Raw genomic sequence first — 11,359 nt, 5'->3', positions numbered from 1 at the left:
CCTCATATTTGGCTTTTCTTAATTTTAATAATTATTTCAAAATTATTTCCCTGATTTAATTATGGATATAATTCCTTTTTCATTAAGGGTATTTTGGTAGTGATACTGGTCACACTCGTTAACCTTTCAAAGGTTCGTGAACTTTCGATTTCGTTCTTTTTGAATTTTGGAACTATCGGCTTCACACCGAATCCAAATTCTAATTCGATATACTGAATATATCGAATTTATATTAACAATGAAGTTTTGAAGTTTGACAGAACCTTATATCATGTTTACCGACTCGTAAAAAAATTTGACCCTTTGAAATGGTTCTCCGGAGTTGAGATCGTCAATTTGTGTAAGCAGGACTTTGAACCTCCAGAAGGAGTTTTTTTTTTAATCGGATTTACCCACCACGTGGACTTCTTGAATGGAAATATTAAGAGTGAACAGCTCCAGGTTCCTGGTTGAGTGTGCCCAGATAGCGGCTGGTGCAACTCCGAGGACGGCAGGCCTGTTCCCTAAGCCGTTGTCGGTATCCACGTGTAGCTGGAAACTTTGGTGATGTACCCCCTTTTAATTATATTATAAATTTCGTTTACACCGGTCTGGCGAACGGTGTATTCTTTCAAACGACATCAACTAATTTAATCGTCAGTGGCGCCTAAATTTCAACCTTAAATTTTGGATTAGTTAACATTGAATTTTCAAGCTTGCCTTTTATCCCAAGTGACCCACGCTGAGTCTAGCTGGCATAATTTTATATAATAGTCATTATAAGAAGTAACATAAGTAACTAGTAAATTAAGTAATTGGTTGTTTATAATACTATGTTACTGTGCATTAAAAATTTTTTTAACCTAATATTGTTTCTTTATTATACCCACACCACCAGAAAGGTAACAATCTTAAGATTGGAATTTGGAATGATCAAGAAAATCTTCATTTAAAATAAATTATTATTAGTCATATTTATTTATTTTTACGTTTATTAGAGATCAATTGGTCATTTATTTAAATAATGATGTACATATTTTTAGTTAGTTTTGTTGTATTTCATTTTAATTTTTTTAAAGGCGTGATTGCGTTAGTTGGGGCCCTTAGCGAGAGAAATTAAGGAGAACGGTGTCAACAATCTAGCGACAAATTAAGATAGTTCCAAGCATATTAAACAGAGGTTAATATATAATCTTACTGCTAGCGCGCACCGGTGATTTTTGTCATAGTGACTGTTTGGTCACTGGTCGTCTGTTTGGTCACACAAGTCCGTAAATATGTATGGAGTTGCGCGCATGTTACGACGTGACAATTGGGTGACATTTGTGTCCGCCTACCAGCGAACAATCCCGTGACGAAACTGTGAGCGTCTTTACGTTTTTTCATAACAATGCGCGCTCTAGCGACAAATTTGTCACTCTCGTCGTCAGTCTTTCGCTATCTGCACTGTGACTGCCGATTTTGGCGCGCGCAAAATGGCGTCACCATCTATTCAAAACGTAAGCATTCGTGAAGACTATACTGATAATTATGTTCTAATAGAAGAAGTGGAAAAGAGACCAGCTCTTTATGATAGAAAATTGAAAGAGTATTCAGATATTCACGTGAAAATAAAAGCGTTTGAAGAAATTAGTACCCGTATTCTCTTCGCTTTCTCTTTCTCCCGAGTCTCACGAGTTCACAGAGAACCACCGTCTCTTCGAAATCCATAGTGGCAAATGACACTTCGATTATATCGAAAATGTTTTGTCACTGTCTCTATTAATGAGCGCACTCCACTTTGGATACGTGACGTGACAATGACAAACGCTTTAAAGTCACCGTGACAAAAATCACCAGTGCGCGCTAGCTCTTAAGAGGTTAACATCAATTGTATTGACCTAATAATAACACAAAACTGTTAAGCGGTATGCTTTTAAATATAGAACACTTAACGACGTCAATGTTTTTATTTCTAGCATAAACCCCTTTTTTAATTTATAACAATGACACCTCTTCTTGCAAAATTTATAGATTTAGTTAGATAATGAAAAAAATATTATTTATTTATAAGACTGTCATGACTGATCTAAACGAAGCTACTACTGTCTCAGAATACAGATTCAACTGAGAAGATATGTCAAGAAACTCATTAGTATTTAATGTAACAGTTAGTATTTGAGTGCACAAATCGTGTAGAAACTTTAATAGAACAACAACAACAACAACAGCCCGTAAATTCCCAATGCTGGGTTAAAGGCCTCCTCTCCCTTTGAGGAGAAGGTTTGGAACATATTCCACCACGCTGTTCCAATGCGGGTTGGTGGAATACACATGTGGCAGAATTTCTATAAAATTTGTCACATGCAGATTTTTTCTCGATGTTTTCCTTCACCGCTGAGCACGAGATGAATTATAAAGTCAAATTAAGCACATGAATCAGCGGTGCTTGCCTGGGTTTGAACCCGCAATCATCGGCAAGATGCACGCGTTCTAACCACTGGGCCATCTCGACTCTTACTTTAATAGAACCTCGAATAAAATAAATGATTAATAACATTATATATTAAATAACAAAACGAAGATGATTGCTCGTAACGACCTTGATTTTTTGCTCAATTCTTTTTTGAATGCGGCTCATGCGTAATCGAGTTCGTTTAAAGTTTTATTTGAATATTACCTCAAGAATGCTTTTTGTTTTAGATGTTTTTTAACATCCTAGTAGAGGTCACACTTTGAAATCAATTGTGGTTTTACATGTGTACTTTTTGCATACCTATGTATTATTATTTATTTACTTTATATTAATTTTAATACGAATACGGAAATGCATAAAAAATAAATATAGTCATAAAATATATGGACTCGAGATATCAAAATCTTATTTATTATGAAATATAAAGCTATATTTCACATATATTCTAATAAATTTAAGTAGCTTTATAATACTCAAAATAGTTAACTAAAATAAAATACGTCCATTTTCTTTACATACAGGGAAATTATACAAAACAATATGTAAATATTTCTATTGCAAAATTGATATTCGTTTTCAGTTTAAAACTAATACCAGAACTATTACAAGCAGACCCATGTGACATTCTCTATTTTGTTTGTTTTCACTAACGCCTTAATAAAGTTTAACTAGTTCAAACCCAAAGCTGTCATTCTTAATTTAAAGGCCATGTGTGCAAAATTTTGTAATGAAAAACTATAATGAACAAAATGTTTCGGATATTTACCGGCATGTATTTCTTTTCAACAATGCTATTCTTTATAATAAATCACTTCGTATTTCACTCAAACTCAAATAACTTTATTCAATATTGATGCATTATACTTTCTTGTTGATGGTCAATTGAAACACTACCACTGGTTCGGAAAAGAAAATACCCTGACCTGAGAAGAACCGGCGAAAGAAACTCAGCGGCTTTTTTTTTTGTTTGTCTCATGTATTATATAAACAATTTAATATGAGATAAAATAGCCAGGAGGCGATCGTTTCATTCCAAAGGTGAAATATTGACAAGTGACTTACAGTGACACGCCATTATGATACGTTTATCCTATAAATTTAATAATTATCTTAACCAATTTCGTCTTACATTCTGAAATATAAAGCTTCTCCGGTGAGTTTTGAGTTTCTTGGTACAGAATAGCTTCTAGGTGAGACTATTATATCGAAAGCAAAATACGAGACCGTCTTAATAATATTGCGTGAAAATGTTAACCACATTACTTCAAGCCACCAAAGCGGGTAAGTGAGAACATGAGCAGTTTATTATTTATAAATTTATTAAAAGTAAGATTATTACGTCACCAAAAACAAAATCGGTCAGCAGTTTTTCATTGCCTTTAGTCTGGGTAACATATTCTGGCGTTAAACCACAATGCTTATTACTTACTATTGCATTATTTAAAATTGAAGAGTTAGCCTGGACAACCAAAGGTAAGGGACATAGTATCTTAATTTCCAAGGTAGGCAGTACTATAAGAAGGTGGTAATATTTACTACAGCGACAATGTATATAGGTTATATTTATAAAATAAGTATCCCAAGTTAAGCACACACAACATTTATTTGTAATGGATTTAGATCTCCATTTGATTATGAAGTTTGGGAAATTAACAGAACCCTTTTCGATTTCACGTACACTATAGCACTTTGATATATCCTGTTATGAAAAATGACAACCAAGGCAACGAGTGCTAAGGAAGATATCACTAAGAACTAAGATGTAAGATTTGCCTTATCGTGAATAAATTATTATTATTCAATAATACTTGCATATTAAATTGCATAATTCAATCTCGTTAACTAACAATAGTTGAATAGAATGATCTAGACGATATTATCGTTTTCACTTTCTAAACACGAATAACATTGGTGTCATTAAACTCATCATGTTAAATGCACACGTAAATTTTATTGCGTCTGTCTAGCGGGTAGCGTATTGGCTATATAATAAAGAATCTAGAATTATAATGCTTATATAGGCTGATACGACTTTTTTGAACTAATCAATTGCTGTCAAGATAGATTACGGTAGCGGCAGAAACAGAACTTTAGTCCCGTGCATGAGACAATGAAAGTAAGCCAATAGTGTGCATGTGTGTTGTAACTCACACTTGTGCACTAATAATAATGTCGTATTCGTCATTGGCTCACTAGTTACGGTACTATACAATGCGGTCGTCTAAATTACAGTTAGTACTGAAGCTTTTTCATTCATATTCTGTGTATTAAAATGTCGTCATATACGAATAGATACAAACGTATGTTCATAAAATTTTATTAACAGATATATGTACAGATAAATTATACTTTACAAAATTAAAACATATACTATAATATTAAAATTCACAGGTTCATTCATAATTGTATAAATAAATATTACCACAAATTTCAAATATGTACTTTATTAAAATGAAGGATTATTTATTCGATCCGTAATAACACAAGCACTACAATTTTTTTTTATCTATCCTATGACAGTCTTCTCACACACACTAAGATATCTTGTTAGTTCCAGCATCACTTACGATAATGCAACATGCAAACATAGACGGATGCGTCTTCTTGATTGAATTCCTATCTATACTATCCTTAGTTTAGTTATCACAAGGGTGAAGCGTGAATTGAGCATATTATTAAACGCAATGCATGTCATCTACACACACATATGCACTTATACAACACAACAACAACAACAAGCTGTAAATCTCACACCGCTGGGCTAAGGCCTCCTCTGACGAGAAGGTTTGGAACATATTCCAGTGTAATACACATGTGATAGAATTTCTATGATATTAGACATGTAGGTTTCCTCACGATGTTTCCTTTACCGTCGAGCACGAGATGAACTATAAACACAAATTAAGCACATGAATATTCAGTGGTGCTTGCTTGGGCTTGAACCTGCGATCATCGGATAAGATGCACGCGTTCTAGCCACTGGGCCATCTCGGTTCTATTATACAATAAATCGTCTTCAACTAATTTGATAATATACCAGCTGGTTATATTGCGGGTGGATATTTAAACACTACATAGAACATCTTTCCAAAACTTCTCCCTCGAGCGCCAGTCATAACACTGAATTAACAAATACATTCAAATTTCGCTTTGATTCAAGACAATGTTATCTGCATAGCTTCTCTCGCTAGTAATATAGCGGCTATTATGTTCTAGAAACTTGTTAATTATCAAACGCTTTCACTTTTCACGGTTCGTTAACAGACCGTCAGGATACCCTCCGACGTGGATCCGAAACTGGGTTTCCGAGACGATTTCACAAAGCCTTGTTCTCTGGCTGCAAAATTAAATGGATACAGTTACAGTTGAAACGCAGTGTATGTGTCTAGGGAATGAGTTTCCTGACAGAGCTTTATATAAAGGAGATCAGAAATGATTTTGGTGCTGAAGAATAAGAATGTTACATATAAATTTAGTTACTGTATGCGATCATTTGCATTTTCTAATCTAATATTGAAAAATACTGAATATTTAATTGGTGGTAAGTTCGCTTGAATTGTGGTAAGCCGATATGACCTTGGTTCAAACCCAGGCAAGTACCACAATGAATTTTCATAAACTTAATGTGTATTAACAGCGGTGAAGGAAATCATTGTGAGGAAACCTACATGTGTCTAATTTCAACTGCCATGTTAATCCACCAACCCGTATTGGAGCAACGAGGTGGAATATGCTCCTAACCTTCCTCTCAAAGGTAGAGAAAGCCCTAGCTCAGCAGTGGGACATTTACAGACTGTTTGTATAATATTTATTAAGCTTGCTTCGTAATCGATTTCATCAAATTTGGTTTAGTGGTTTAGCCGAGAAAACGTAACGTAAACGTAGTCAGTAATAGATAACGTAACGTTATTTTTATATAAAGACTACCTGTAACTCTATAGTAAGACAAACCTGCCGATAACAAGTTCGTACTCTTTCGTAATTTGATTGGTGGTAGGGCTTTGTGAAAGGCCGTCTGGCAATTATCCGCTCGTCTATTATACTGGCGCTAAACAGAAATACTTACACGAGGGACTCCTAACTATCCAAAGTTGGTAGCACATTGGCGATGTGATGAATCGTTAATATTTCTTTAGCGCCAATAGATATTGGCGGTCTTAACCAATTACCAACAAAGGGCCTGTTCAAATTTCACCTGTTTATTAAAAATCAAAAAAGAACGTATACGATTTTATATTATAATAATAAAAAAGTAATATTCAGTATCTACGCATACAAAAATAAATTATTATCGGATAACGCACATATGTCCTTTTGCTTTTAGATCGAATGGGGTGTCTATTAAACTTCGGGCAGGTTGGGATGGGCGATTGTCCGTTTTCTACATAAAAGCAAATGCTATTTTGGAAGACATAAAGCTATTGCTCTGCCAAAGCGTTGCTGCTCTCGAATCTAAGTGATTAGATCTCTATAAATGGACTCTTCAATCACATCGATTCAACAAAAACAACAAAAACACAACACACATATATAGAATATGGACACTTATAAATACATATAAAACAACAGCCTGTAAATTCCCACTGCTGGGCTAAAGGCCTCCTCTCCGTTTGAGGAGAAGGTTTGGAACATATTCCACCACGCTGTTCCAATGCGGGTTGGTGGAATACACATGTGTTTTTTTTTATTTTTTATTTACTTATTTATTTATTTGAGCACGCTAACAATATATATATTTAACACTCTTACATAATTTCAGTGGTAGACAATCATGTTCTTAATATATACATCAATAACTAGCGTACATGACTTTCACAAACAACTCGACATGGAACAATTATACATATACATTTATTAAAATTATTGAATGTAAAATTAGAAAAATTAAAACCTAATAAAAAATACCTAAATAGAAGTTTAACAAGCTAAAACTATTTAAAAAAAATGATTGAAAAGTTTCTATGAAATTTGTCACATGCAGGTTTCCTCACGATGTTTTCCTTCACCGCTGAGCACGAGATGAATTATAAAGACAAATTAAGTCAAGAGTCAAGATGCACGCGTTCTAACCACTGGGCCATCTCGACTCTTAATAAATACATAATATTTTATTACAAAGTATGTATTAATTGCACACACACTTAAATAAAGAAAGGCGTACAATCACAGAGACGCTTCATAAGATATAATAGAACTTAGTAATAAGAATTTTGATCAGTTTAATAGTTAATTGACCTCTGTATTCATTTTAGGTAATATTTATTTAGGGCCAGTGTATCCAAAGGTTGCTCATCAGACCTTTGTGATTGGCCATCGAGAGTAAACATACTTAGAAGCGGAGATCTTGGAGGCAGATTAACTTCCTTAACAACGAGATTGGCTACTATCTTCGCTTGAATAATTCTCTTTCAGTAAACCCTGTTTACGATGAGATTATGCTTTCACTTGTTTTAATGTTTATTATACTTCATATTTTATTTTCATAAAAAATTTCAATTTCAATTATTGAATCTGTAATCTATTTTTAAAGATTTAGATAAAACACGTGTCTCGTGTATCGAGATATATATTAGATATACACTTAGATAATAAACTGTCTTAAATTGTTATAATAAGTCTTCAGCAACTGTTTTATTCCACATTTTACTTGAATTCTCTACTCTATTTTTAACATAGATTAAATATAATCTAAATAAATATATTTTTAAATTTAGAACCTTGCTTTATTTTAAATTTATTTAATTTGATTCCAATTATTGCTAAAATATTGAAATTTTCAATCAAATTCTACTATTCCATGTAACTCAGTGTCCAAATAAATCCTAAATACTAACGAAGTATTTACATTCAGCATAATAAGTATATTTTGCAATTTTATCAGGAATTCGTTCCAGTCCTTTCGAATCGTTTTAAACGATCATTAAACTAGGTCAATTGTTTATCGGGAATATTAATTACTAAGAAATAAGTAAAACTACTATTATCTAAATTGTTTGTGCCTATTAGGTATATTTCCTATAGTTTTTTTGTGTCCATGTTTCATATCCAAACAGCTTAAAAATATTAATGTTGGTATCACTGATTTATTAAATAATTATATTTCATATTTTCATAAACATAATTTTAGTCATGGTTTACTTTAAATGTATTTATCTGATTTGAATATCGCTTTTTGAATATATTTGAAAATATATTTAAAAAAAAACACGTTACACTTAAAACACGTAGGTACCACTCACTGATCATCATATGTCTTCACAAAACAGTAATATACATAGTATTGTTGTGTTTCGGTTGAGTGAGTCGATACTGCAGGTAAAAAAGAATCAACGTCTTAGTTACCGTTGGTGGTGCATTGGCGGCAATGACCACTTATCTACCGCATACCAACAACATAAAAAATAAACATTATTTATTCCCCTACTTTAGCTTTCTGGTAAGGTGAATTGGTACAGTAAGACAAGCATTACCTTTTAAAGATATGATTCGCATGCAAAAATGTTTTGCAACGTATTTGACAATTTCACGTTAGAAAATCCGTAAATGTAGCGTCATTATTGCCAGAGCAGAGTCGACTTTAAACTAGATAGTCAGGAATAGTACAAAATACATCTTATAATTGGGGTTTACACACACATACATACATATATACTAGACGGATATACAAATACACACATAATTAAACACTATGACTGACTGATTCATCATCTCCAAGCTTAAACTGCTGAAGTTAGAGCCATGAAAATTGATGAGTAGGATGGATTTATTGAGTAGGCACCCACTAAGAAAGGAATTTTGGAAATTCTACCTCTAAGGGGGTAAAATAGAGGTTAAAGGATTGTATGGAAATCCGTCATTCTTTAAGTTAGAAACATGATATTTTATTTCACGGATACTGATTAAAAATAAGTCGATACCAATTTTAGCTTTTTTGGACATTCCATCCCTAAAGGGATGAAATAAAGTTTGAATTTTCGTATATAGGTTAGTAAGGTTCGTCATTTTTAAGTAAGAAGGTTGTCGTGCCAATAATGTAATTATACAACGGCACCAAACTAATAGTTACAGGCCTCCCTCGGAATGTCATAGTGGCAACAGTTATCACTTGATGATGGACGGACGGACGGAGAAACAGTGTAATATAATTTAAGTTCAGAAGAGTACAGTTTGCGCTTAAAAAAAATATAGATAATTAAATATTCATAATAAACATCATCATCATGTCAACATCAAAGAATCTTTGGCGACTTATATTGGGATCAGAGTAATATATGCATTAATCTGATCCCAATGTAAGTCGCCAAAACTTTGAATGTGTTATGCAAAATTAGTAGTAGCGGCGGTACCACAAACACCCAGACCCAAGACAACATAGAAAACTAATAAATTTTCTACATTGACGCGGCCGGGGATCGAACCTGGGACCTTGGAGTGGCGTACCCATCAAAACCTTTGTACAAACTACTCGACCACGGAGGTCGTCAAATTATATTTTACATTTATTCGTTGAGAAGTAGTTCTGTTTAGTAGCAATATGTTTACAATAATTATATTATTTTAAATATTTATGTTACGTTAAATTTATTTGGAAGCGTAAATAATTTTAACATTAATTTTATCAAATACACATGAATAGAAACAATTTGTTGCTATTAATAATAGAGCACTTTATAAAACTAAATTAAAAACATTAATATTCAACTTTATTGATGAATACAAAATAAATAAATCCGTTGCATAAATACAATACATATAAAATAATATATGTATATTAATTTACTCAGTATTATTTTGTTTCGGTTTGAAGTGACCCAGTGTAACTACTGTAACAGACACAAGGTATAAATCCTTAGTTCCCAAGGTTGGTAGCGACCAGGAATGGTTAATATTTCTTACAGCGTCAATGTCTATGGGTGATTGTGACCACTTACCATCAAGTGGCCCATATGCTTTTCCGCCAACCCATACCATAAAAATAAAATAGTAAATTTAACAAATGAATATGTAATATTCGACCAAATCAGAACATACTCTTATTGTATGCATGATTATAAGTATTAAAAATCATATAATTGTACTGCGTGTAAGGAAAATCATAATATAAAAATATTTTTAAGGTTTAAAACCACTAACACTAAAGGGAATGGGTCTAGTGTCAAAGACCTGGCAAACCAGTTATTGTGAAACAACCAAACCAGACCTTCATGCGCGACGTACACCTAATGACAAAATAATTGACGTAACATTTACACCTTGGTCGTTATGTAATTACCATGAAATATGATGATAAATTTAACTAATTTAGTTTGACCTCTATACGATTCTCTCGTATATATTTACATTCGTAAATATGTTATAATAATATGACATGGTAAACTAAAGGCTATCTCGAAATTCTTTTACGTTGAAGATAGCGTCAAAGTTATTATAAAGGTACTATTGACGCTGCTCAGTTTTGCTCTTGTTTTGCCCATGTTTTGTTATCGAACGTACAAAAAAAGCATACACACATAAGATGCATTATACATTTTTTTTTTTATGGCATAGGATGCAAACGAGCAGGAGGCTCACCTGATGGAAAGTGACTACCACCGCCCATGGACACCTGCAACACCAGGGGGCTTGCAGGTGCGTTGCCGGCCTTTCAAAAAGGAGTAGGCTCTTTTCTTGAAGGTTCCCATGTCGTATCGGTTCGGAAAAACCGCCGGCGAAAGCTGGTTCCACAAAGTGGTTGTGCGAGGCAGAAAATGTCTGAGAAATCGCGCTGTTGTGGATTTTCGGACATCAAGGTGGTGCGGGTGAAACTTAGAATTTTGGCGAGATGTCCGAAGGTGAAATTCAGCAGCCGGGATTAATCCGAACAATTCCTCGGAACATTCCCCGTGAAAAATTCGGTAGAAGATGCAGAGTGATCCGACATCTCTG

The sequence above is a fragment of the Vanessa cardui genome, chromosome 4, assembly GCF_905220365.1.
Source record: "Vanessa cardui chromosome 4, ilVanCard2.1, whole genome shotgun sequence".
Taxonomy (NCBI): domain Eukaryota; kingdom Metazoa; phylum Arthropoda; class Insecta; order Lepidoptera; family Nymphalidae; genus Vanessa; species Vanessa cardui.
Note: the sequence above shows the minus strand (reverse complement) of the source record.